The sequence below is a fragment of the Palaemon carinicauda genome, chromosome 43, assembly GCF_036898095.1.
Source record: "Palaemon carinicauda isolate YSFRI2023 chromosome 43, ASM3689809v2, whole genome shotgun sequence".
NCBI classification, from domain to species: domain Eukaryota; kingdom Metazoa; phylum Arthropoda; class Malacostraca; order Decapoda; family Palaemonidae; genus Palaemon; species Palaemon carinicauda.
Window position 1 is genome coordinate 54,479,304 of NC_090767.1, and position 27,603 is coordinate 54,506,906.

The 27,603-nt window shown below is 45.4% G+C and overlaps 1 long non-coding RNA gene across 1 annotated transcript in view; it reads left to right on the forward strand.

Moving 5' to 3' along the window:
• Positions 1–12,831: 12,831 nt before the first annotated feature.
• The window catches only part of LOC137633652 (uncharacterized), a 103,142-nt gene continuing 88,370 nt past the window's right edge, over positions 12,832–27,603 (forward strand). The window contains exons 1-2 of the long non-coding RNA XR_011042335.1: positions 12,832–13,070; positions 26,800–27,067. This is a non-coding gene — a long non-coding RNA (uncharacterized lncRNA). The remainder of the gene's footprint in view (positions 13,071–26,799; positions 27,068–27,603) is intronic.

The window sequence follows — 27,603 nt, forward strand, 5'->3', positions numbered from 1 at the left end:
TAAAGCTAAACTAACTCAGAGCGAGCTGGGTAAGAACAGCAGCATCCCAAGTAGGAGAAGTCAGCGACTGGGTTGGAAAGACTGCACCGGGCATGGCTGGGGATTCCTTTGGTATAAAAACTTCTGAGCCCTTCGGAAGATCAAGGTCCACCTCCAAGGAAACTAGAATGCGTTTCCTCTCTGCTCCCAACGAGACAACACATGTCAGTGAGCTGGGTAGCCGGTACTAGCCGCTACCCGCCCACGCTAACTAGCGGTGGAGTAGTTACACCTCGCTAAAAGTCTAATGGATAGTTTCCAGATTAGCCGAAAGTATATTCCTTAATAAAGAGCAGAAGGTTTCTAACAAACCCATCTATAAGGGTATATCTCCAACCTACAGGTTCACGATGAGCCTCCCCAAGGCAATTGATTTGTCAAATGAGGCTCATGACCTTTATAAAAAAAGACCTTTTCCTCCGGACCAGAAGTAAAAACCTCCAAGAGAATAATTTTGGTTGTTCGGAAGTGTCTACCTCCAGAGGGAACTCTGGAGTCTCATCAATGATGATGGGGAAGACACACAATGTGAAGAGATCCCAGGTTAAACAGGTGGACGTGGAGCGTGAGAAGGCTGCTGTTTACGGATCATTCTCTGAAACATTCTTCATTCCAGACGCACCTCTTGGATTTGGGTCAAAGTGGTGGAAGGGGAACGTTAACGTCTAATCCTGGCTATACGTTCCAGAGAAATCGGGGTAAACAGTTAAATCAGGAGAAAGGAGAAAAAAAAAACTATCATCATCCTCAACTGGAGTACAACAAATATCAAATTTTGGTAAAATTTATGCACTCCTTGAGTGTGTTCTGCCTTTACTGAAGCCGAGATGCGGGGATCAGGGAGATGTTGATAAACTTGGAGAAGCTCTTGGGGCGACCAAGGTCTTGAACACTGGATAGTAGCAAACGGCCGATGCTGTGACTGCTGGGCAGGAAGAGCAACTCTAGGAAATGTAGGATAAGGATCCACGCATCGTTTCCTATATGAAGATTGATGCAAGGGAGAACCTCCCATAAATGAAGCATCAGGTTTAGCCTACAAATGGTTGAATATTGGCGAGAATAGGCAGAACAGTGAGCATTACCCTCCAATCTAACAACTGGAGGAGAAGACGGAGTCCTTTGTGGAAAGAACGATGACCAACAAATCAGAGAGCTTGGGACGCACACTGGAAGCGTCACATTCATTTGATAAACATTGGGGCGCGTTGAGTGTTCCTCTAGAACACAAAAATGTGGACGTGTAGAACATTTCAGTGGACTGTAGAATAGCGGACACATCTCACAAAATTTGTGAGAGCAAACGTAGGGATGGCTTGTGGGATTGTAGACGCTCTGTCGAGCCCGAGCCAAGTCTCAGTTGAAGCTTCAAATGCGACACAAAAAGTGCTCTTTATGTGTCTGAGATGACGACCTCTTAGGAGAAAGAGCTGATGAAATCTCTTTATCTGGGGACAGACAGACCCAATGGTCCTTGAGGGTAAGAGGCATGCCCAACTTCCCAGAGGCGCGAGGGGAGTACAGTACTATACGTTCCAATCAACGGAGATGGAGGAAGTTCAAGCGAGTGCCGAGATGGTTAGCACACAGCAGCAAAGATGGCGGGATAAGTGCTTTGGTGTAAATTCAGGTTGAGTTCACATACCCTGCGGAGGAGAGATTTCTGGGATGTATTCTCAAAAATCGCAGAGTATCTATGCTAAGAATTAAGAGCTACTGTACTCGTACGAACCAAGAATGCTTGGGGGGTGGTGATGGCTTAGAAGGATATCAGGTATCAGCTGTTAGACGGCGAGTAGAGGATCAAAGACCAAAGAAGAATACTCAGCTTCCCGAGAGAAAAACAGGGTCACCATCCTCCACTACTGTATCTTGTATCTTGGGTAAGAACCGATAATGAACGACAGGGCAGGGGAAGATCTGGACTTTAAAGACATCTAAACTTCTTACTCTCCCTTGAAGCTGAAGCAACTGAAGGAGAGCAATAACATTAAGCCTTTTTCTTCTGTAGGCCATGGAACGTCTTCCAGTGGGAGGTTGACCAATCCCTACACGTAACACAAGGGGACTCTGTTGAGCATGTATATCTATGACAACGTAGGGCATAAAAGATGAGGATATACTTCAAGGCAGCTCATGAAAGTTACACAAGGATGTCCCTCGGTACCAGGACACGTACACACAACACTCACCTGTTTCAGCCTTATTCTTTAACAGAAACGAGAAACAGATTAAACAAGCAAGAAATACTGGAGGCCAGCAACTGATATCCAGTCGCTTCAGCTGCCAGAAGATGAGCGAGTGATCAGCAGGGAGCAAAATCATACCAACCTACAGTATATGATATGAGTGAGTGTGAGGTAGCCTTAGTGAGTGTGAGGTAGCCTTACCAGACTATTGGCAGACCATCAATAATTCTGCAACTGGCAGTAACTGGATTCGCCCACAAATAACCCAAATAAAGTACTTGGTTTGTATCCACGTACGAACTACGACATCTATCACCGAAGATGGACATCTGGAGATAACCAGACATCTCCTGTGAAATGCCTGACAAAAAGCCTTTTGCTCGCAGGAGAAGCTGGATAGTCTCCACCCTTGGAGAGTCAAGGACTCCACGACTTGGTGGTACCTCTGCAGGTTAGGCTGACAGAGAAGTGCAGGCCACGAGGATAGTTTTTTCGGGACCTCAACCAAAAAAGCAAGCAGATCGTGATACCACTCAGCATGAGGCAATCTGGAAGCCACCATGATCACCCAAAGTCCTGGTGTAATCAACGCACTGCTGATTACCAGCTCAATGGCAGAAAGGAGTACATGTCCAAGTGATCCCATTAGTATTGGAGGGCATCTAAAAACAACACCCATGGGTCCAGAATGGGGGGAAAAAACAAGGAGAGCTTCCTGTTCAGCCAGGGGGCAAACAGGTTGATCCCCAGAGCGCGCCACAAGGCAAGAAGCCTTTCCGCTACCAGAGTACATGGGGACCAGACTGCTCCTACAACCTGCCTCTGATGGCTGAATGTGTCTGCTAGTATATTCCTCTTACAGTAAAGAGGGCAGGATACCATCTCTCATTGCTTGTTGACAAAGGCCACTATGGTGGCTCTGTCACTCAAATATTTTTGGAATGCTTGCAACCCCAGGAAGGTTGCTTGCATATCAAGGAAGTTGGTGTGCAGATGCAATTTTTTGGTCTGATGATGCCGAGAACAGTTGTATGTCTGGAGGCATGAAGTCGAGTGGGACTCCCCCATTTAGGTTCTCCTAGTTGAGCCACCAGGACAGGTCGTCCCGAACTTCCTGCCCCACTGGAACAGAATGGAACGGGGAATCCCTTTCAGCAAACCAATAACCCTTCAGACACCATACAAGGGATCTCTGGTGAAGATGCCCGTGAGGAACAAACTTCTCCAATGAGGATAGGTGAAGACGACGACATTGCCTTGAGCCTGTTGATACAATCTTCCGTTCTCAAGATTCACTGCAGCATGACTAGGTACTTCAACCTCTGCTCAAGTATGAGATTTGACTTCTCCTAGTCTACGAAAATCCACAGATCAGGGCAAATTGTGAGAATATGATCTCAATCCAGAAGCAACTACCTCTATGAAGAGGCAAGGACGGACCAAGCATCGAGATACATCAGCAGATGTATCCTTCCCAAATAGGCCCAAGCGCTTACCAAAAAGGACACCAGAGTGAACACCAGGGGACATGTACACAGTCCAAAGCACAGTCTTGTACTGGTACGGTAATCTGTAGAGGGAGAGGCGGAGATACTTTCAAGAGGACTGATGAACAGGCACTATAAAGTACAAGTTCTTCAGGTCTAGCGAAATCATGAAGTCTCACTCTCTGACAGACAATAACACAGCCTGTACAGTCTACATCATGAAACTTGTTCAGCACAGAGAGGGCGATAACCAACCCAGCCCACAATCGACATCAACAAGTAGAACTCACTGTAGAAACCTAGAAACTAGTCTCTAATGACTTCAAGTGTATTCTTCAACATCACTTTCATCTCTGCTTTTACGGACAGGGCATTTGTTGATGTTGAAGGCTCCATCACGAGCTCCATTGTAACTATAGATTGGAAGGGTAGCAAGTAACCGTCCCAAAGGACACTCACTACCCAAGACTTGGCCCTGCGTCTCTACCAAGTTGCCAAGTGACGAGACAAGCAAATTCCAACTATCAGCATCAGCGTTTTGCCTCCCCTTCCCTCATCACCTTACCTAAAACGAACAGGAAGGGGTAGTTGAAAAGGCTGTCCACACACAGGTTCTTTTCGCGGATAAGGTTGGGTCCCAGAGTGGGTGCAGAGCCTTTCCTTGATCCCAATCCTACAGACTTGGTAGCACTTGAAGGTTTGGCCACTGCTGATTTGGAAGGGCCATTGACGACACCACTCCCCCGAGAGGAAAGACCACACGGGCTGCTTCAACAAGAGAAACATCACCAGGGCCCTCTGTCACAAGACCCCATAACCCTGCAACAAGTGGGGCCAGAAGCACAACCACTAACACCGAGGGAAGAGGAATGGCGCCCAGACTACCTGGCACAAGGGTTGTGGCTATGGACACAGGAGGAGGGATGGGAGTCACTGGATCCAGGTCAGGGATTGGGGTAATTCCAGGGACAGGGGTAGCACTCACCTTGGTCTTTTTCCCATTCCATGCACCTTACTTGCTTTGCTGGGAGCTACCTCCCTTAACCTCTTTCACAGCTATAAGGCGAGAAACCACCATGCCCTTCACCACTGGCATCACCAGGGACACTTGTGACACTTGTAATTGCACATGGGGTACCAGGGGAGCAGCAGCCATAGCTGCCAACTCGCAAGGTCAATGTGGCCCCCGGAAAGACCTAAGGAACCCCAAGAGATTCCAGCTTCCGAAGGGGTGAGGCAAACGCTATGGATTCCATACACACCAGTGAAACCTGAAAAGCTCACCGACGTAGATTAGAGGGCTCAAAGCCCCTGCAGCGTACTCCCCGGGGATTCATCCAAAGGTATATGTACAGGAGCATCAGCAGTGGTCGCAACCCCTAGGAGACAGAAGCAGCTAAAGGCTTCCCCAGAGTCTTCTTGGACAATGCCAGTTTGACCCTGAAAAAGGCTTTGCTTGCTTTCTCCCCTTCAGGGAGTAGGCCTGCCTCTGCACAGGAGACCACAACCTACAGTCCCGCCCCGTACACGAAGTGAAGCAAAGAGGGAGTGTGGATCTACAGTCAGTTTAGCCATAACTCAGTTGCAGCATCCAGTCTTCCTATGGCAAACATGAACTTCTTGCTTCTATCCCATCATTAAAATATGAACATTCACTTCCTGAAAACAGAACTAAAATTAAAAAAATTGACAGGAGCTGCCTAAAAGAGCAGCTGAATCAACTGTGAAGGTTCTCTGGCTGGAAAATGGGGGCCTACTTGTCCGGCACCTTTACCAGATGGATAACCGCTTATCATCCATCTTCAATGACAGACTCCAGCTGGCACTGAATAGATCTCCCTAAACAAAAGAATGAGGGTTTGTATGCAGCGTAGGAACAAACAATGTCTCTCCTACTGACTTATCTTGATATTGACTACGTGTCTCCACTCTAATGCTTGAGGTAATAGCGAAGACTCGGGAAGAGAGAAGGGAGGGCGGAGCCATTCAAATTCAACAGGCAGTATGTAGATTACTGTATTCAGAAGTTTTGGTAAAGTTCTGTCTTTCGTACAGGGAGTTCTGGGAGAGAAATGGCAAGAGTGATGCAATGCCGCTTCTATTGATCAGCCTCCTTGGCTTTGCACCAAAAAAAGTCGCAAGAGAAAAGGAAGAAATTTAATTTCCTTTCTAAGGGTCATCTTTGCAGTGCTGTTCCTCCAAGAACAGGAAGACACAAGCAAGAACAAGAAGGGTGGTGCTCTTACCTTTAACTCTGCACCTGCCAAAACTCCTTTTTTCGACACTATGTCCAAGGAAATTAAATTTTCTTCAGTTGAATTGACATAGTCATCACCATAGCGAGGGAAAGGACAGCATAAGTAAAGCCGTCCAATACAATAGGACGGAAGCAGATTATCAGCAGACTGTGTGGATAACTATCACACAGCTATCATAATTGTGAAGGAATCTGTGTATCCTGCATCTTCCACAAAAACTTTTACATACATCTTGACAAAACTCTCATATAAAAGAAAACCAAATATTATAAGAGTTAGATGTAAATGCCGGGAATTAGTCTGTACTCTCTGGTGGCTGAAAACAAAATGGCTACTCAGTTGCTTCCCCATCATCGTCAGTCAGTAACTACCAACATATCTCTAGAAATATTCCAACAGCCGAGTTCCAACTTAGATAAAAAAATATGCTCACATCAAGGGACGAGGATTTGTGTTTACGTACAAACAATGAGGTTTAAGCATCAGACTTTCTTAATAAGGAAATAACATTTAGAAACCAAGTCACATTATCATGACAAAAGCCAGAGAGACTATTGTGCTGCACCTACTGTACCTCCCTTTTCCCAGCAGAGCCAAGAAAGATTAGGTTTAGAGACTAAAGCCTATTTATTTTACTATATCAACTTTGGCTATCCTTATGTAGAAAGACCACAGTCTGTTGTAAACTATTATTATTATTAATTACATTATTAATGATTGATTATTATTATTAATTACTAATTATTATTATTATTTTTAATTACTAATTATTATTATTATTATTAATTACTAATCATTATTATCATTATTACTAATCATTATAATTACTTATTAATTACTAACTATTATAAACTATTAATACTTATTATTAATTACTATTTATTATTACTTACTAATTATTATTATTATCATTACTTGCTATTATTATTAATTATTATTATTAATTACTAATTGATTTTACTAATTATCATTATTATTATTAATTACTAATTATTATTAATAATTATTATTTATTACAAATTATTATTAATAATTATTAATAACTATTTATTAATCAATGTTATTTATAATTATTATTATTATTATTATTATTATTAATTATTAGCTATTATTTTTATTATTTTTATTATTATTTAGTATAATTTATCAGTTATTATCATCATCATCATTATTATTATCAGTATTTCTTATTCAATATTATGATAATTATTATGATTACGATTATGATTTGCCTATTATTACTATTATTATTATTACTTTCATTATTTAGTATTACCATTATGATTATAATTATTAATATAACTTTTACTATTACATTACTATTACTATTACAGTACTATTATTAATATTATCATTATCATCATCATTAATATTATTATTATTATTATTATCATTATTATTATTATTATTATTATTATTGCTGTCCTATTACTATTACAGTACTATTATTATTATTATTATTATTATTATTATTATTATTATCATTGTTATTATTAATATTATTATTATCATTATTATTTAGACAAGCAATTACTTTGCCCTGCAATTAAATATTCCAAATAAAACTTAAAACAATTTACCTACACATTTACCCAAATACAGAAACAAGCAAAGACAGGGATAAATTTTTATTAAATTATTTTTTCAAGGAGACATTTACTTTAACTACTTATTCAACCATTGTCCAGTCAACACTTTGCACTTGATCCTACCAATACTAAACATTAAAACAACTCTTTCCTTCCTAACCTAGCCTAACCTAGTGCACCATTGTTAGCTCATCCGGAGAGGAGTTGGCCTAACATTGATAAATTTTTTTTTTCAAAACTCACTAATTTCAGAATACAAAGTTAAACTGGAAGACTAAGGATCAAAACCAATTTAATTAAGAGGTCTTGATCTAATACTTTATTGAAACAGGTTAAGTTTATATATGGAATTATTCTGTAGCCTAAAACCATTTTCAGTAAAAGCCCACATCACATATACATCCAAAAACATTGTTTTAACACATTTTACATATTCAAATATATCCCAAAACTACTCACCAATGAATGAATGAAATCTCTTAGATAAATTCACTTCACTAAACCGATTAAAATCATCGCACACTTAATATAAATAAAACTTTCGAAAGGTCTGAGGAAGTAGTTTAAGAACGTTCACTCAGACGATTTGGTTTTGGATGACGTCACTAGACAAGGACTCTAAACGAAGAGAGCCAAGGACTATCAAGTGTAACAGAATCTTCTATTGATACAACAGCGTCTTCTATTGGTAAGTCAACGTTGTTTCTTATTAGTATAAAATAGAATTAAAAGGAATTAACGGAAAAAGTGAAAATATTTGATTAACCCACCAGTAATGCTAATTGATTAATGATAGTATTTCGCGTATATCACACATAATGGTAATGATGATAACGATTGCCACTCCGGTAAGAGACTTCTTAGTACTGTCTTCTCTCTCTCTCTCTCTCTCTCTCTCTCTCTCTCTCTCTCTCTCTCTCTCTCTCTCTCTCTCTCTCTCTCTCTCTCTCTCTCTCTCTCTCTCTCTCTCTCTCTCTCTCTCCCCAAATCCATGAAAGCTTCCAGTCACTTTCCCTTGATGTGTTTTAGTCACCTTCGTCTCCCATCTGACATCAAAGTGACCCCAAGTGATGATGTCCTCCACATTGTTTGTTTACATTATATCTCTTCTTCTTCTTCTTCTTCTTCTTCTTCTTCTATTAATTTGAAGGTTGTAATTGTTATGTGGTTGAGCTAAGTAAATAATCATATATATATATATATATATATATATATATATATATATATATATATATATATATATATATATATATATATATATATATATATATATATATATATATATCTCATCAGAGTAGGTTGCAGCAGCCAGTATCTTACATTTCTCAAAAAAGAAAAGGGAAATAGGTAGTTCTAGATATCCATTTATTGAAAATCCCGACGTTTCGTGATCGTCATTATCACATATTCCAGGGCTGCAAATAGGAAGTAAATATATAACATTAAGAAACAGTAATATACAAATATATATATAAAGTGGAAATTGGTAAAAAAAAAATTAAAAATTCAAGTAAAAATATTCATAAAACAGAAGTGGAACCAACCTCGCATTAGCGCAAATAGAAACTGAATGGCATTAGCAACTACAGAATAAAACAAAGAAAGTTATGACAAGTACAATTGAATGGAGGAAGCTTGGGTGTTTAACGATGGAACCAGTCTTTTAATCAAAATTGACTCCAGAATCGACAAGTCGTGGGAATTAGATACTTGCCCTATAATGCTAAAATCTTTATTATCAATATTTATTTTGCACATTTTAGTATGATTGCGATTATTTGAATGTTCTGGGTTGGATATTCTGCAACCTGTTCGAAAACTAACACCTCTATGAGAGTCAATTCTGACCTTCAACGACCTCTTGGTAGATCCAACGTAGGTCCCAGAGTTACACTTTGGGCAAATATGTTGATACACTACACCAGAGGACATCAAAGGACTCAATCGATCCTTAAAATGAAAAATAGAGCCAACTGTGAGAAGATTCTTAGGAATTAAGTTTACTACAACAGCTGGAAAATGTTGTTGTATGATTTTAGTACACTTCTGTCTAAAGGAATCATCATGAATAAAAGGAAAGCTCGCATAAAATTTGAGTTTGGGTACTGTTGTTACTTTTTGAGTCTGAGCCAATTTATTATTTAATAATTTGTTGAGATGCTTAAAAAATAATTTAGTCGGGAAACAGTTTTTCTTAAAATAATCACATAAGTAAAGCACTTCAGTATGAAAATATTCCCAACTAGAAGTAAGTAGGAATGCTCTTTGGAGAAGAATAAAAATAGAGTTTAATTTAAAATTATAAAAACAAGAGCTATAAAAATTCGACCCTAATCCAGAAAAAGTCTTTTTTTCTAAAAACCGTGGTATTAAAACCTTCTCTCTCTCTAGATACTAACACATTAAAAAAATGTAATTTATTTCCTTCCTCCTTTTCTATTGTGAACCTTATATTATTGTGCTGTGAATTAGCAAAATCCACGAAAAAACGATTGATATTATTTTAAACAAATTATTTCTAGAACCTAATGCCACTTTTAATTCTTTTAATCGCACGTCTTTTAAGAAACTTTTGGAGTTGGCGGTGCTGGACACCGCCTTTGTTTTTCATGGCAAGTTGTATAAACAAGTGGATGGTATGGCTATGGGTTCCCCTCCAGGACCCACTTTTGCTAACATTTTTATGTGCTCCCTGGAGGAGACCATGCTCGAAAATTGCCCTTTGAGATACCATCCACTGTTTTATGTCAGATATGTTGATGACACCTTCGCTTTATTCAGAAATGAATTCTGTGCTGACTCCTTCGTGAGAGGGTTTATGTATTATGATCAGCAAAGCTGTACTAGTCAGGCCCAAACACTCTAGGTGGATTACATTGAACGATCAGATAAAAATCTCCCACCATCACCAAACCAGACTGGCCAGTGTAGTGATGGAAACAGGCCAAAAACCCCAGTCTGAGGCCTTTTTCCTGCAGTGGACTACAAACGACTGCATTTATTGTTGTGTTTATACTTATAATGTATTGTATATGAGTACACACATGTCTATAGTGTACACACACACACACACACACACATATATATATATATATATATATATATATATATATATATATATATATATATATATATATATGTGTGTGTGTGTGTGTGTGTGTACAGTATACATATGCATGTATTTTGTATATGTATATATGCCTATTTATTCATAAATGAATATATTTGTATAATAAAGAACAAGTGATTGGCTATATATATATATATATATATATATATATATATATATATATATATATATATATATATACATATATATATATATATATATATATATATATATATATATACACACACACACACATCATGCATATGCATAACAAAGGTATATATCGTATAATTCAATCAGTGTCCGCATAAAAGCATATTTTTGAAGTCCGGTGTAGTATATACAAACCCCGCCCCCTCTCCCGTCATCTGTGGCCAGGCTCCGCCCCTTTACGTTATACCAGCTACAGCTGTATAAATAACCTTTTGAAAACACGCTTGTAGCTGTTTGAACGAAGCCTAATTTATAAAAAATTAATGTAAATATATATGATATGTTAATTCCATTGAGTTTTCTCCCTTTCTAGGGTACGCTGTACAAAATTAACATGGTGTAATAAGTTTAAGTGAATGGTAATACTGTAAGTTCTGCCAATTTTTGTTCATAATTCCATATTATAAAATCGAGAAAATTATTTAGAATACATACAATTTTTACGTCATATTTGGCTTAAATATGTCTATATATACTTTTATGTTGTATATTTATTTTTGTAAATACTAATTAAACAAGATAACCTTTTAGAATTACGTTTAAAATATATTAATTTATCACAAGACCCGTTTTTAATACCAAAACAATGACAGCATTCTCAGTGGCCTCCTTTCCTTCAAACATGGAGAGTGTGCTTGAAGTGAAAACAGCTTTAATTTAAAACTATTGATATTAATCATATTATGGAAGTGAAGGAGTGATTGTGGAAGTGACTTTCAGGACAAATGTGAGGTGTAGAGAAGAAGACTTTCAACGGTGGAGAGATTAAATGTCTTTTGCCTGCAGAAGAATCCTTATGTGCTTCTTCAAGACAGACTCCGTGGGGCAGAGGAAAGGATTTCGCCAAACTCTGAAGAAATAACAAAGGCGTCTCAAGAAGACATTAATATATATACTGGTTAAGCATTAGCTATTCATAAGAAAAACTATTTTAATTAAATGAGGGAACTTTCTTCAAGACTTCCCTTGAAATACCTTTAAGTAGTAATGCGTTAATATAGATTAAATATTGATACCTTTCTAGAACTGCATTTCATATGTGAATTAAACCCTACTGATATAGATATATATATATATTTTATTTGGTGAATAACCGAATGATCTGGAGTTTAGACCTTACTTCTGCATTCGCCAGTTTAGGGGAATTTTCTTAGATATATGATGTTAATTTGCCTTCCCCCAAAAAACGAAAATTTCCATCCTGTTCCCCAAGTTTGCAATGCACAGGTAAAGACAAGAGAGTAATTAAACTGGGTAATTTTGTATTGTATTACAGGGTGTGATTTTCGCACAGAAAATATATGATTTCCTTTAGTAAATAACGTGATTTAACCAAATTTGACCTTCATTTCAACTGGAAACAAACAGATCAACCAATCCGACTAACTTTAAGTTGACGAATTGATTGATGTTATTACGGATGAAATGACAATCTTCCCATGATAAATACTAACAGGAACAAATATAGCTTGACTCTACTTACATTATTTTCAGTCACCCAAGTTGGATTCTTGGGATTGCATCTTCTTGACAACAGACAACTTCATCGTTTTTTCTCATTAATAAGACGACTTGCAAAGGCCAAGTTTTTGCACTCTTGTCTGAGTCATTTCATGGAAGCATACCCTAGTAGGCCTTGTAGCAGATACTATATATTAACCTAAGAGGATTTGGGTATTTGTTAGTTTTGTCATAGATTTTATTTCCATTTTGTATCTGTCTGTGTGTTATTCTGTTTTAATGAATCCTGCATCAATTCCTTATTAAAGCATACAGACATATTTCTAGTTGTACGGTTGATACAGTACTTCAGATAATTATGTTATACACACCAGAATTTTATTGGTAATTTTGTTTTACCTTTTTTTTTTTAGAATTTCAGGAATAAATGTTCCATACTGAACATGGACTTAAGAGATTGAGTTAGTAAAGTGACCCTGTTTATATATATTTCAGTCAGTTGTAGATCTAAGATTTGACTTTCAACTTCAGGACAGCAATGTCGTTAGAGCATCACCCACCCAAAGGACACAAGGGTGAGATTACCTCAGTGCGGTGGATTCAGCCGAGCCCTTCAACTGGACAGACGTTGATCAGCACAGGATCTGATTCGCTGGCGGTAGTTTAGACCCTTAGTGATGAAGAAGTCAAAGGGCTCCGTACGCTGAAATGCATTACAACTTTAGGTAAGATTAGTGCCTCGTATTTGATTCAAATGTCTACACTTGAAAATCTTGTTTTTCATCGTACAGTAGAACCTTCTTGCGTACAATTTAATCATAAAGTACCAGACTTGATTTTGATTCATTGTCATAATATGTAAGAGCAATAAATGCTTCCTACTTGAGCATTATTTTATATGTTCTATATTCGGATTTTACTTTGTCTAATTTCATTGATTTTTAAGACTGTGTTTTAGAAATACCAAAATTTAAATCACTTGAGCCATTTTATTTTGATATTTAGAAGAATGATACTTGTAAGTTTACCAAGGAGCCAAACATCCCTTTGTTCCGTAACCGAAATACAAACCACGCTATTTACAAAGGGTATTACTTTTAGCGTAGCTGAAATGGCGAGCCATTAGAATTTTACGAGGGTGTATTACCCCCGCGCTAGTTAGCGGGGGGGGGGGTAGGGGAGTGGTAGCTAGCTACCCCTCCTCCCCCTCACACACAGGTGAATACTCACTTTAACTTTTGGCTCGGACTGTGACAGACGTCTCTGTCTTGGTCCTCGCTTGGCAGCCATTGTCTGTTTTGTCTTTACTTAATTGCTTACTTTTCATTTACTCAATATATATGTAAACATGTTTTCATGTTTGTATATATATTTGAGTATAGAAATAAGTAAGTTTCCTTTTCAGATGTGTGTGTGTAGTGTACGATATCTACGTGGAGGCCTCGGCAGTTAGGCCACCACGGCATATTTTATGGGTGGCGATTGAGTTTGACTTATGTCTTTCTCTCTCTCTCTCTCTTGAGGTCGTTCACCCTTTTACTACGTGTTACTATGCCCTTGTAGCCTAGCTTCCTTTCCGTGTGGGGGGTTGCTACGCCGTACGTTTGTATCAATTAGTCATGAATCTAATTGTAGTTGTTTTTTGTTTTTCAGCTTGTAGAACGATTCCTTTCGGGGTTTTCGTTCTTTCTTTAGTGTTCATTCATTTTTAAATTACATAATTACATAGTTACATAATTATAATTGTTATAATTCTGTTTTGGTTACAGCTCTCCTTCCGCGAGTGTAAGTGGTTGTGAGGGCACGTGCCTGTTGTGTAATTCTTGTTCCTTTCCCTCAGGATTCCTCTTCGGAGCCTTCCCGGGGGAATGAATGTGTACTAATATTATTTGTTTTATTTTTTTACAGTTACCGATCTAGTTCGTTTCTGTAATATAGCAACGGTGTGAGCTGTCTGGTGGAGTCCTGGGGATTCGGCTGTTGCTGCCTCCCCCCTTGTATTTTCGTCAGGGGCGTGTCTCCTTCTACTGGTAGTACTCCCGTGTCGACGGACAGCTCTCCAGTTCATTTTAGAACAGTCAGGAGGCTTGCCTCCTTGGGCGCATAACTTTCCTTCCGAGGGAAGTTTTTCCTGTCCAGGCTTGAGTTTTTCCCCTTTTGGGGGGTTCTTCTCTTGCCTTTTTTTTCGTGCGACTATGCTCTTGGTGCTGAGCGGTCGCACCTGCAGTTTCGCTCAAGGGGCTGGGCAACTGCAGGAGCTCCTCTTTGGAGGATTGCTCCTTTTAGGTCACTGGCTGACCAGTCTTTTCCACGAAGTGTTTCTCTTTCGTTCGCGAGAGAGTACACTCATAGAGACTCCTCTTCGGAGGTTTCTTCTGTTGCTGTTGGCCTCCCTCGCCGTAAGGCCCACCGTCTGCCTCGTCGTAAGGGCCTCTCATCTCCCTATAAGGGTGCTTGAGGCGCCTTTTGGATCTCCGTTTGCAGCCTACAACTCCTTTTTCTCGATCTTCCGCCTTGGTGCAGATGGACAGCAGTCTGATCTCGTCTTCCGACGGGCAACGGTCTTCCCGACGGACAACGGTCTGCCCGACGGACAGCGGTCTTCCGACGGACATCAGTCTCCCGGTGGACAACGATCCCTTCGGGGCAAAGGGTTGCCCCCACGGGGGTTCTTCCCTTGCGTGTCAGGGTTTCCCTGCGTGCCCTTCTGCTCATCAGCGCTCTCCTGTTCGTCAGCGCTTTCAAGATGATCTTCCCTGCTGTTCCTGTTGGTTCCTGTTACGCGCCCTGTGCGCCAACGTTCGCCCTCGCGATCTAGAACTTCGGTTCAGGTCGGGGTCAAGGACTCTTCTTCTTTGCGCAAGCTTCCACGCGTAGCCTTCTGCTCGTCAGCGATCATCAGCTCGCCAGCGATCATCAGCCCGCCAGCGATCATCAGCTCGCCAGCGATCTCCGGATCGCCTACGTGTGTTACAGCCGGCACGCCAACGTTCTCCAACACTTCTGAAGGAACATGGTTCGCCAGCTACTAGCTCACCTGCGCATGCTGATCGCCATCGCGCGACCCTCAACTGCGGATGCTGATCGCCATCGCGCGACCCTCAACTGCGGATGCTGATCGCCATCGCGCGACCCTCAACTGCGGATGCTGATCGCCATCGCGCGACCCTCAACTGCGGATGCTGATCGCCATCGCGCGACCCTCAACTGCGGATGCTGATCGCCATCGCGCGACCCTCAACTGCGGATGCTGATCGCCATCGCGCGACCCTCAACTGCGGATGCTGATCGCCATCGCGCGACCCTCAACTGCGGATGCTGATCGCCATCGCGCGACCCTCAACTGCGGATGCTGATCGCCATCGCGCGACCCTCAACTGCGGATGCTGATCGCCATCGCGCGACCCTCAACTGCGGATGCTGATCGCCATCGCGCGACCCTCAACTGCGGATGCTGATCGCCATCGCGCGACCCTCAACTGCGGATGCTGATCGCCATCGCGCGACCCTCAACTGCGGATGCTGATCGCCATCGCGCGACCCTCAACTGCGGATGCTGATCGCCATCGCGCGACCCTCAACTGCGGATGCTGATCGCCATCGCGCGACCCTCAACTGCGGATGCTGATCGCCATCGCGCGACCCTCAACGGCGGATGCTGATCGCCATCGCGCGACCCTCACCTGAGGATGCTGATCGCCATCGCGCGACCCTCACCTGCGGATGCTGATCGCCATCGCGCGACCCTCAACTGCGGATGCTGATCGCCATCGCGCGACCGCACACCTGCGGATGCTGATCACCATCGCTCAACCCTGCGCATGCTGATCACCATCGCGCGACCCTCAACTGCGTATGCTGTTCCCCATCACGCGATCGCCCACCTGCAGATGCTGTTCGCCATCGCGCGACCGCCAACCTGCGCATGCTGATCGCCATCGCGCGACCCTCAACTGCGGATGCTGATCGCCATCGCGCTACCCTCAACTGCGGATGCTGATCGCCATCGCGCGACCCTCAACGGCGGATGCTGATCGTCATCGCGCGACCCTCACCTGAGGATGCTGATCGCCATCGCGCGACCCTCACCTGCGGATGCTGATCGCCATCGCGCGACCCTCAACTGCGGATGCTGATCGCCATCGCGCGACCGCACACCTGCGGATGCTGATCACCATCGCTCAACCCTGCGCATGCTGATCACCATCGCGCGACCCTCAACTGCGTATGCTGTTCCCCATCACGCGATCGCCCACCTGCAGATGCTGTTCGCCATCGCGCGACCGCCAACCTGCGCATGCTGATCGCCATCGCGCGACCCTGGCATGCTGATCACCATCACGCGACCCTGCGCATACTGATCACCATCGCGCGACCCTGCGCATGCTGATCACTGCTCGCGATCGCTCACCTTCGCATACTGCTCGCCATCGCACGATCACTCACCTGCGCATACTGCTCGACCATCGCGTCAGCATATCACAACGCGCCATCGCCAACCTGCGCGTTAGCGCTCACCACCGATCGCTTGTTGATCCATATCGCCAGCAGTCCTCCTCGCCCACGCGGCAGCGCGTTTCCTCGCCATCGCGCTAACGCTTGCGTTCGCCGCCTCGGACTCGCTCTCATCCACCTGCCCACCCTCACGACCGCTCGCCTGCGCGCCCGCGCGACCGCTCGCCCGTGCAACCGCGCGTCCACTCGCCCACGTGCCTGCACGTCTACGCTCATGCTCTCCAATGTTCGCCCACGCGCGAACCAACGGTTTTTTCCATCGCGCAGACGGATGGTGTTCCGTCGCGCGAACCTACAGTGTTTCTTCGCACAAATGTCGGCTTATTTCTTGCAGTATCCATTGCTCGTCTATGGGTTATCGCCCGCCGACCACCAGGAATTCCCGTCGCGCAAGCTCCAGGGCAATTGCGACCACGATTCCCAATGGGGTTTTCGCAGCATGACCAGCCTGGCGAGTTCTTCTGGAGCGTATTTCCAGAACACTGTCTCACCCCGTAAACACAGAGCATGGCACTTGCAGAATAGGAGAAACTTAAGGGAGATCTGAGCAACACTCCTCCATTCCTGAACCTGGGTTAGCCCTTCCCCGTCATTCCCTGGAAGGATTTTTGGCGGGGGGGGGGGCTTTCCGTTCGAGATTTCTCCATCGGACAAAGGGTGACTGCTTACCTCTTCCTCTGGGAGCTTACCAGGTTCTTTCCCTCCTCGGTTACGGCCCGAGGTTTGGTTCAAGGAAGCTACAGGAAGATCAAGGGTACTTTCCTCCTCTCGAGCTCAGGCACCTTGGCCTTTCGTCGTTAAGTATCTAACTTGCGGACAAGCTCGATGTTGTACCATCTGGACGCGCTGACTGAGGGCTTCCTTCGGGTGTCTCATCTGTGGAGGTCGACGACCTCAGACACCCTTCCATCCTTGAGAAGAGTTTGTTTGTGCCCAAGGACAGAGACTTAGACAGCTGCTGTGCGGAGTAAATCGACTTCCGGTTTCACTGCTCCAAGGCGCTTTCTTCCAGACTCTGCAGGGCTCCAGCGCCTTTTCTTTCAACCACGTCGGCCTAAGTTATCGGCTACGACAACTGGGACAAGGTGTCCAATTGCAGTTTTCTCCTGTCAGGAACAGATGGCACGGGAGACTCCACCGGGGGGCATAGTCCTAAAAGGAGTTCACGAACTCTAGGATTGCAGGTTTTTCGCTGGGAGGATGCTTAAGGTTACTCATCCGAATGACAGCTTCCCGATGCCCATTCCCGCATATTCTCTGTGAGTAGCCAAGGATATCGCGCCTGCCGTCTCTGTCAGCGAATTCAGTGTCTCTGAACCTCTATGCCATAGCGTCAGCAGAGTTGCCCGGTTGGGCAGAATGATCCATACCTTAGGCGAAGGTCTTCCTTAGGATCATCGACGGCTTCACCCCCCGGCCCCCTCAGTCGATCCTTTCTTGTAAGGAAGTATCTGAGAGGGGATGTCCATAGTCGACCTCTCAGCCCCGATCAAGTTTGTCGAACAAACTTCGGCCAGCAGAATCGATCAGACAGGACTCCTTAAAAACCCTGGATCGGAAGGACGGGTACTTTCAGTTTCCATTCCATCCATCTTCCAGGGTGCTCGTCGAATTCAGCCTAGACTGCAAGTATTCCTGCTTATGATGCAGTGTGGCTATCCCGCCGTGGCATAGCAGGTTTGTTTCCCCAGAGAACTCTCCCTGCCTTCCTCTTGGCCGCTCAGGGGCAGGCTTCCGCCTCCTCTGCTGTTTGGAGGGCTGGTCAACTCCTGTAGGCTCGGGTTTCGACCTTCTTCAGCGCCGGGACAAGCTTCCGGATGCTTACCATGAGTGTGGGCTCATGGTATTTTGCTTGGAGCCTTCTCTTCCTCTGCCTCAACATCTGGAGTATCTGGCCATGATATTGAGTCAACCGCCTTACCACATTGGAAACCCCGCTTCTCGTCCATCCAGCGAGGTTAAGCAACGTCGGTACTTGGATGGGTGACCACCTGGGGACGCCAGATTCTGTTACCACATCCTCCGAGCCTTCCTTTCGGTTGACTGTGGCAAGACTGAGGAGAGTCGCGGTACCTGTTCTCAGTCAAGCAGAGCTTTCAGCCCTACCTTGAAACGTTTCCTAGTTCTTCTTTCCTCATTGACCCGTCTATAGTCCGAACGGTCGCCTCAGGATAAGTTCCATGTGGGGCGATCCAAGTTCCGGTGGCTTCAGGCAATGTTTAACCGGACTCCCTGGCCCTATGGGACCAGCGGAACTATTAGACCTGCAATGGGTGTTGACCTATGGAGCCTCTTGATGGTAGTGGATATTCTCGTCCTTTCCCCACATTCTTGATGCGGTTCTCGGACTCGTCAAAGGAAAGGGGGGGGGGGCATGTTCCGGTCCAGGCCTATGGTCAAGACCTGAAGGATACCCCTCCATCATTCAGGCAGGCTTAGGGGCCTTAGTCTGGCCCCTCTTCAGATCCTACAGCTACTGCCGAGTCTCCCCGTTGCGCGTCGACTTCATTCTAACCAGCAGGGGACGCATTTTCACACCTTCACATCTTGCAGTAGAGATACCGGGATGATTGAGATTTTCTCAATACCACCATCGGCTCTCTCATTCCAGGCAGGGGAATTTTTCTCTCAGACTATCCGAGCAGAGCCTCATAGAGAGAGTGTACCTAGGGGTCTTTGATCTTGGATAACCAGCAAGTGCTGGTCTGGGGGACCTGATCGCGACAGCTTGGAACCTCAAGCTTCCGCTAGTCTTCCCCCCAGTCTCAGACCCCGAGACACTGGCAAGATGCATTCCGGTGATGGTGGGACAACTTCGACGCCTGCGTCTTCCCTCCTTTTTGTCTGCGGACAATGGGCCTCAACAAGACCAGGTTGTCTGTCAACCTTTCAATGGGAGAGCTCCACTGGGACTACGCGCAGAACGGTTTCTGGACCCTCTGCTTCCCCTGACGGATCTCCCGGGAGAGCTTCTCCCACGGCGCAGACTACTCAAGCAACCACACTGCGACATCTCTCCCGAACCGGGACGTCGCTTCGGCTTCATGCCTGGAGACACTACGCTTCCTCCTCTAGAAGAGACAACCCGCTACAGTCGCGGTACGGAGGTCGCGTCATCTGCGATAGTCATCCACAGGGGTCTCCCAGGCAAAGTGAAGAGTCTAAGGTGGTTGGTGCCGTGGGAGATATACCTCTTCCCTTGAGGCCTCTTCTCCAACAATAACAGTCTTATTGCCTTTCGGCGGGAGGAAACTCCTTTCCGCTCTCGGCAATGAAGCCTGTCGCTCAGCCTTTCCCTGACCTTCAGGCTTAAAGGAATAACTTTTTCCTGCCCGCTGGATCTATCCTCGCTCATGCGAAGCTACGATCGTCCCTGCCCTAGTCGGAGGAAGACCTCCAACTTGGAGCATGGCTCGGACTTTTAGTCCTTTAAGAGATCTTCTCAAGACCCTTTTACGACAGGCCTCGGATTGTATTCCGCCTTGGGTCTTCTGCTCACTCTGGCCACGGCCAGTGTGTAAGCAATCTTCTTGGTCTCTTACTACTCCCCCCTTTTTAAGGAAGAGGGGAAGGCAACATTCAGGCTCGCTCCTGAGTTGTTGGCTAGACTCAGAATCTGAGGGTCCCGGCCCTTCGGTCCGATTCATTCAAGATTTCGAGTCTCCATTCTGTGTCTGATGTCCCAAGACCTTCTCTTTCTTGCCAGTAAGGAATCGAGAGGTTAGCGCTGGGAACAGCTGCAGTTTGTCCTCAGTTGCAGCCGATTTGGGAACACAAGGAGGACATGGGGGGAGAGTCACCAGTATACCTCTTCAGCCCGGACTCAAGGACATTCATCTCGTCCTGTCTTCAGACCCTCCCCCGTCACCTCGCCCTACAGCACGATGTTGGATACATCGCAACGTCCCTCGCTTTCGAGTAATACTACTCTGTGACGCAGGTGCTACAAACTGGAGTCTGGAAGCGTCTAATGACCTTCGCAGCCCGCTTCCTGCAGGACGTGACCCACAGGAGTATCGATACGTTTCTATCGCTCTGTGGTGGCTACACAACAGCTGGTCTAACCTCACGCTCCTTTTTGGACAGGTAGCAGAAGGTTGAGGGCATTGTTATCAGGTTTTAGTCTGCATGAACGAAAGAAGTATGTCTGGCCCTTACTTCTTTCTTCATCATCCCCTCTACGGGGAAGCAGCATCCTGGTCTCTGCATAGCTGACCTCGAACCTCTGCAGGTAAACCATGCTTCCTTGTGTTCCGAGTATTGAGTCAATACTGTCGTGTCCCCCATACCCTGACGAGGTGGTATTGGGAACGTCCTAACCCAGAGTTCCTTCTGGAACTCCAGGTCAACTGCCTAGGACGAGTCACACTTCTTCCTTCACACACAAGCTTACGTAGGCCACATGGTTCCTTGCGGAGCAAGGAACTTGTGAGGTGCAGGGACTCCTTTTCTCGAGTGCGACTCACTCGGATTCTGAGTCCCCGGGTAAAGCCAAAGCCAGTATGGCTGGGGACTTTCCACCCTTCCTAAGGGATAAGTCACCCTTTGTAAATAGCGTGGTTTGTATTTCGGTTACGGAACAAATGACAAATTCGAAGATAATTTGTATTTTTCCCAACCATACAAACCTTAGCTATTTACACATATTTGCCCGCCAGCCCTGTCCCCCAAGACAAGTCCTACCTCTAAGTGAAAGTGAGTATTCACCTGTGTGTGAGGGGGAGGAGGGGTAGCTAGCTACCACTCCCCTACCCCCCGCTAACTAGCGCGGGGGTAATACACCCTCGTAAAATTCTAATGGCTCGCCATTTCAGCTACGCTAAAAGTAATACCCTTTGTAAATAGCTAAGGTTTGTATGGTTAGGAAAAATACAAATTATCTTCGAATTTGTCATTGTAAATGAGAATTGCATAAACTTAAATCTTGTTTCCATCTTTCTCATTTTGAAGTTTGACTATTGATTAACCCTTTTACCCCCAGGCTATTTGGAAATTTCTAACCCTTAACCCCCAGGGGGTTATTTTTTTCCCAGCACATTTTGCAGTATATTTATTTTAAATTGCTCTAACAGCCTTAATTTTCGTCATAGAGAGGTCAGGTTGGTCTCATTCTCTTGGAAAATGCCTAAATTTTCTCAAAAAATTATCAAAAATATGAAAAAAAATTATAGCATTTTTTTGGAAGGACGTACCGGTACGTACATGGGGGTAAAGGGATGGCTTTTGTGAAACTTACCAGTACGTCCTTTTGGGGTAAAAGGGTTAAGTGCAACGGGCCTTCCGGGGGTTTTTCCCTCGAGAAACTCTCTGCCCGGCAGGTGACATTCTCGACTTCGGGAATCTTGAACCTGGAGGAAGCGGCAAAGGGTACCAGGCAGGCCACCTCGTGGCTGATCGTTGAGCTTGAGTCTCTGGCCATCCGGTCGCGACTCGAGGTTTTATTCAAGGAAGCTCCGGGAAGGTTATGGAGCTTTCCTCCTCTCGAACACGTGCACCTTTCGTTTCCCGACACCAAGTGTCGAACTTGGGGAAAAACTCGATGTTGAAGCATTGAGATGCAGTGACCGAGAGGTTTTCTCTTGAGGGTCCCTACCGTGGATATCGGCAGACCCAGACACTCTTCCATCCTTGGAAGGGGCTTGTTTCAGCCCAAGGACAAGGAACGAGCGACTGAGAGGTGGAGAAAATCGTATCACGATTCGCTCCTCCAAGGCGCTTACATCCAGTCCCTACAAGCTTCCAGCGCCTCAACTTCAACAGCCTCGTTCAGCCTAGGACATCAGAACCGGCACGGGCAGCTAGACAAGGTGTCTATGCAACTTCCCCCCTCCTGTCGGGGACAAAGGGCGAGGAGCCCTCCTGGGGAGGCAATAATCTAAGCCACAAACGCTAGGATTGGCAACCCCTACCTGCATCCCCCATTGGGGGGGGGATGCCTGGAGTTGCGCCTTCAAGTGGCAGCAACTCGGGGCCGATTCCTGAACGATCTCCATGATCAGCCAGGGATTTCGTGTCCCGTTTTGTAGCATCTCTACCTCCCCTGTCAGCGAATCCAGTGTCGCTGAGCCCCTATGCCATGGGATCGGCAAAGGGGGCTAGCCCCTCGGGCAGAGGGCAAGACCATGCTGTAGAAGGATGCTCTCCAAGGTTGTCGGCGGCTCCCCCCAAGGTTTTTCAAACGACTGTTTCTTGTAAGAAACGCCTGAAGGCTGGAGACCCGCCATCGTCCTCTTAGCCCTGAACAAGTTTGGTGTACAAACTTCGGTCAGTATGGTACAACAGTTTTGATCAGACTTTTAGGGAAACCACAAGACTTCATGTGCATATTGGATTAGAAAGACATGTACTGCCAGATCCCAATCCATCCGTCTTTACAGGAAGTACTTGCAATTCAGCTTAGACAACAGATATACCAGTTCAAGGTGCTGTGCTTCGATCTCTCCACAGCACCGCAGGCATTCACCTGGAAGTTCATCCCGAATCCTCATGTCCACACAGGAGCGGCATCCGCCTCCTTCGCTTTCTGGATGACTGGCTACCCCAGCAGTTTCGGTATCGACCCTTCTTCGACTCCGAGACAAGCCTCTGGGACTTTGGCAAGATCTAAGGATCATGGTAAATCTCGAGAAGTTTTCTCTGTTTCCATCGCAACAACCGGGATATCTAGGCTTATTTTTAGACTCCAATCTCCGTTGAGCCTTCCCACCGGATGACAGGATAGCAAGGCGGAGGAGAGTAGTAGAACCATTCCTCAGGTGAGGAGAGTCTTTAGCCTTTTTCTGGTTACGCCTCCTAGGTCACCTTCCTTCTTGACCCCTCTAGTCCCAAACACTCCCCTCAGGATGAGTCTCCTGCTTTGGCGACTCAAGTCCCGGTGGAATCAAGACTACGATTCCACAGACATTCTGGTCCTATGGGACCTGCCGAACGAGGGATCCTGCAGTGGTGGTTGACCTACGAAGCCTTTGCTAGAGAGTGGATCTTCTCGTCCCTCCTCCGCATTTGATGCTGTCCTCGGACGTGTCAAAGAAGGGGGGGGGGGGGGGCAAGTTCTGAACCAAAGGATCTCAAGCCTATGGCCAGAACTAGAAGGGTACCTCCACATCAGTTGGCTAGGGATGAAGGCCATATTCTGGCCTGTCAACAATTCCAACAGGCCCCGGCGAGTCACTCTGTGAGCAACAACACCACGGTAGTTGCTTATTTCATCAAGCGGGGAGGTACCTTTTCATAACAGTCTTCCCATCTTACAGTAGAGATACTGAGATGAGCCGAAGTCCACTCAATACCACTATCGGCTCGCTTCATTCCAGACAAAGGAATGTGCTCTCCGACAGTCGGAACAGAGCATCGCAGATAGAGAGTACCGAGTGGTCTTTGGAACCCCCAGTAGCCAACAAGCTCTGACCTTGTGGTCCTGTTCGCGACAACCTTGAATTTCAAGCTGTCGCTGTACTTCTCCCCAGCCCCGGACCCCAAGGCACCCTGCCGAGATGTCTTCCCACATCGGTAGGACAACATCGATGTCTACGCCTTGCCACCGTTGGGTTCGAGGGGAAAGGGGGCTCAACAAGACCAGACTATCGGTCAACCTGTCGATGACTCTGATAGCTCCGCTACGGCATCATGCAGAGTGGTTTCCGGGCCTTCTGCATCCCTTGATGGAACTCCCAAGAGAGCTTCCCCCACGACAAGAGCTAAAGCAACCACACCACTACATCTTCCACAAGCCGTAGCTCCGCTTCGGCTCCACGCCTGGAGTCCATCCAGCATCTCCTCACAGAGAGAGGCGTTCCGCAACAGGTCGCGGAGCGGATGTCTTGATACCTGCGAATCATCCGCAGGGGTCCACCAGGCGAGGTGGAGAGTCTTCTGTGGTTGGTGTTGTGGGAGAGGTATCTCTCCCCTCGATGCCACTATTCCAGCGTTAGCGGAGTTATTGTCCATCTGCGGGAGGAAATACGCCTTTTGCTCTCGGCGGTAAAGCCTATCGCTCAGCCTCAAGCCTGGCCTTCAGGCTCTAAGGTTAAACAATTCCTCCTCGCGGGATCTTTCTTCGCTCATACAAAGCTACGAACTTACCTACACCCAGTCGGAAGTGAGACCTCCTCCATGGAACATGGCTCGGGTTCTTAGGGATCTTAAGACTTCTCCCTGTGAACCATTACGCTAGTCATCTGATAGGCACCTGACTTGGAAGACGGTGCTCCGGCTCGCTCTGGCTTCGGCCAAGCGTATCAGCGTACTTCATGGTCTCTCGTACGACTTCGCCCATTCAAGAAGGTAGGGAGAGGTAACGTTTGGGTTCGTCCCTGAGTCGGTTACTAGACTCAAGATCTTGGAGTCCCAAACCTTCAGTTCGACTCCTTCAGGATTTCGAGTCTCCGTTCTGTAACAGATGACCCAGGCCTTCTCCTACTATGCCCAGTAAGGAGTCGGAGGTGTTATCTTGAAGAACCGCTGCAGTTCGTCCTCACGTGCAAGCCCTGTTTGGGAGCACAGGAAGGACGGAGAGGAGGGTCACCAAGAATACCTTTGCAGCCTGGATTCAAGGACCATCCATCTCGCCCTGAATCCAGACCCTCCTCCGTCATGTAGCCTTGGAGCACACGATGTCGGAGGCATCGCAACGTCACTGGTCTTCAAGAAAACTACTCTGTGACGCAGGTGCTACAAACTGGAGTCTGGAAGCGTCGGACGACCTTCACAGTCCACTACCTACAGGACGTGACCCACAGGAGCCTCGATACGTTTTTCTATCGGCCTGTGGTGGCTACACAACAGCTGGTCTAACCTCAGGCTCCTTTTTGGACAGGTAGCAGAAGGTTGAGGGCATTGTTATCAGGTTTTAGTCTGCATGAACGAAAGAAGTATGTCTGGCCCTTACTTCTTTCTTCATCATCCCCTCTACTGGGAAGCAGCATCCTGGTCTCTGCATAGCTGACCTCGAGCCTCTGCAGGTAAACCATGCTTCCTTGTGTTCCGAGTATTGAGTCAATACTGTCGCGTCCACCATACCCTGACGAGGTGGTATTGGGAACGGCCTAACCCAGAGTTCCTTCTTGAACTCCAGGTCAACTGCCTAGGACGGGTCACACTTCTTCCTTCACACACAAGCTTATGTAGGCTACACGGTTCCTTGCGGAGCAAGGAACTTGTGAGGTGCAGGGACTCCTTTTCTCGAGTGCGACTCACTCGGATTCTGAGTCCCTGGGTAAAGCCAAAGCCAGTATGGCTGGGGACTTTCCACCCTTCCTAAGGGGTAAGTCACCCAATGTAAATAGCGTGGTTTGTATTTCGGTTACGGAACAAATGACAAATTCGAAGATAATTTGTATTTTTCCTAACCATACAAACCTTAGCTATTTACATATATTTGCCCGCCAGCCCTGTCCCCCAAGACAAGTCCTACCTCTAAGTGAAAGTGAAGCAATTCATTGGTTTGTGAGGGAGGGAGGGGTAGCTAGCTACCACTCCCCTACCCCCCTGCTAACTAGCGCGGGGGTAATACACCCTCGTTATATTCTAATGGCTCGCCATTTCAGCTACGCTTAAAGGTAAACCCAATGTAAATAGCTAAGGTTTGTATGGTTAGGAAAAATACAAATTATCTTCGAATTTGTCATATTTATACGTTTGTTTGTTGTCTGTCAGCAAGATTATGTTGAAACGTCCTACTTGATTTCCACCAACTTTGAACCACTGATAGGTATTATTATGCTTTGGATGAACCCATTGAATTTTGAAGGTAAACCACAGCAAGATCACAATTCTAGTTATGATTGCTATTATATATAGACAGTAGATTATGCAAAAGGTCAACGTATGAAAAAGGGGAAGGTTGGTCCCTAGACTTGAATCAAATGTTGGAAATATTCAGGGAGCTCTTTTGACTTGTTTTGAGAATGCATTTTGAGCATCAATATTATCTCCTTTCAGATAATGGCGGATGATTGCTTGCCAGCGGTTTGAAGGACTCCTCCGTTCGTGTCTGGAAAGTCTGGGTGCTGGAGAAAGGAGACGACGTGAAGGATGCGGAAGACGGGGAAGACAAAGTTCTGAGGCTGCGCAGCGTCGTGTTCCGAGTCGAACCGAGCTCCTCTGGCGACAAGGACGTGAGACGACATCTGTGTTGCTCGATACTATCTTAGCTGGTCATGAAAAGGCTTGAGATCAGAAGGGCCTTGGGCTGGTCCAATGATCAAAGGTGAGTAGTGTATCATTTGGTGTTCTGTGTTGATAGAATCCAAGTGGTCATGATGATAGACTTGTTTTGAATTTGTGTATTGCTGTATATTTGTATAACTGAATATTTTGCCATGTTGATACTGGTCTTGCTATAAAAATCAGGACAAGAAAAATCATTTGTTCCGTAACTGAAATACAAACCACGCTATTTAATAGGGGTTATTACTTTCGGCGTGGCTGAAATGACGAGCCATTAGAATTTTAACGAGGGTTTACTACCCCCATCGCTAGTTAGCGGGGGTAGGGAGGGGTAGCTTGCTACCCCCCCCCACACACACACACACCTGTGAATACTTCACTTTGCTTTTGGCTCGGGTGGCAGACGGACGTGTCCACTCTCACCCTCGCTTGTCAGTCATTAATCTGTTTTTAAATATGTAACTTCCCTGGTAGTTACATATATATAGCTTAAATCCCGCGTTTCGACGCGGCACGACAGAAATTCAAAATTCGTGGCGACCGACGCCATGACAGTAGGTAGTCTTACATGAGCGC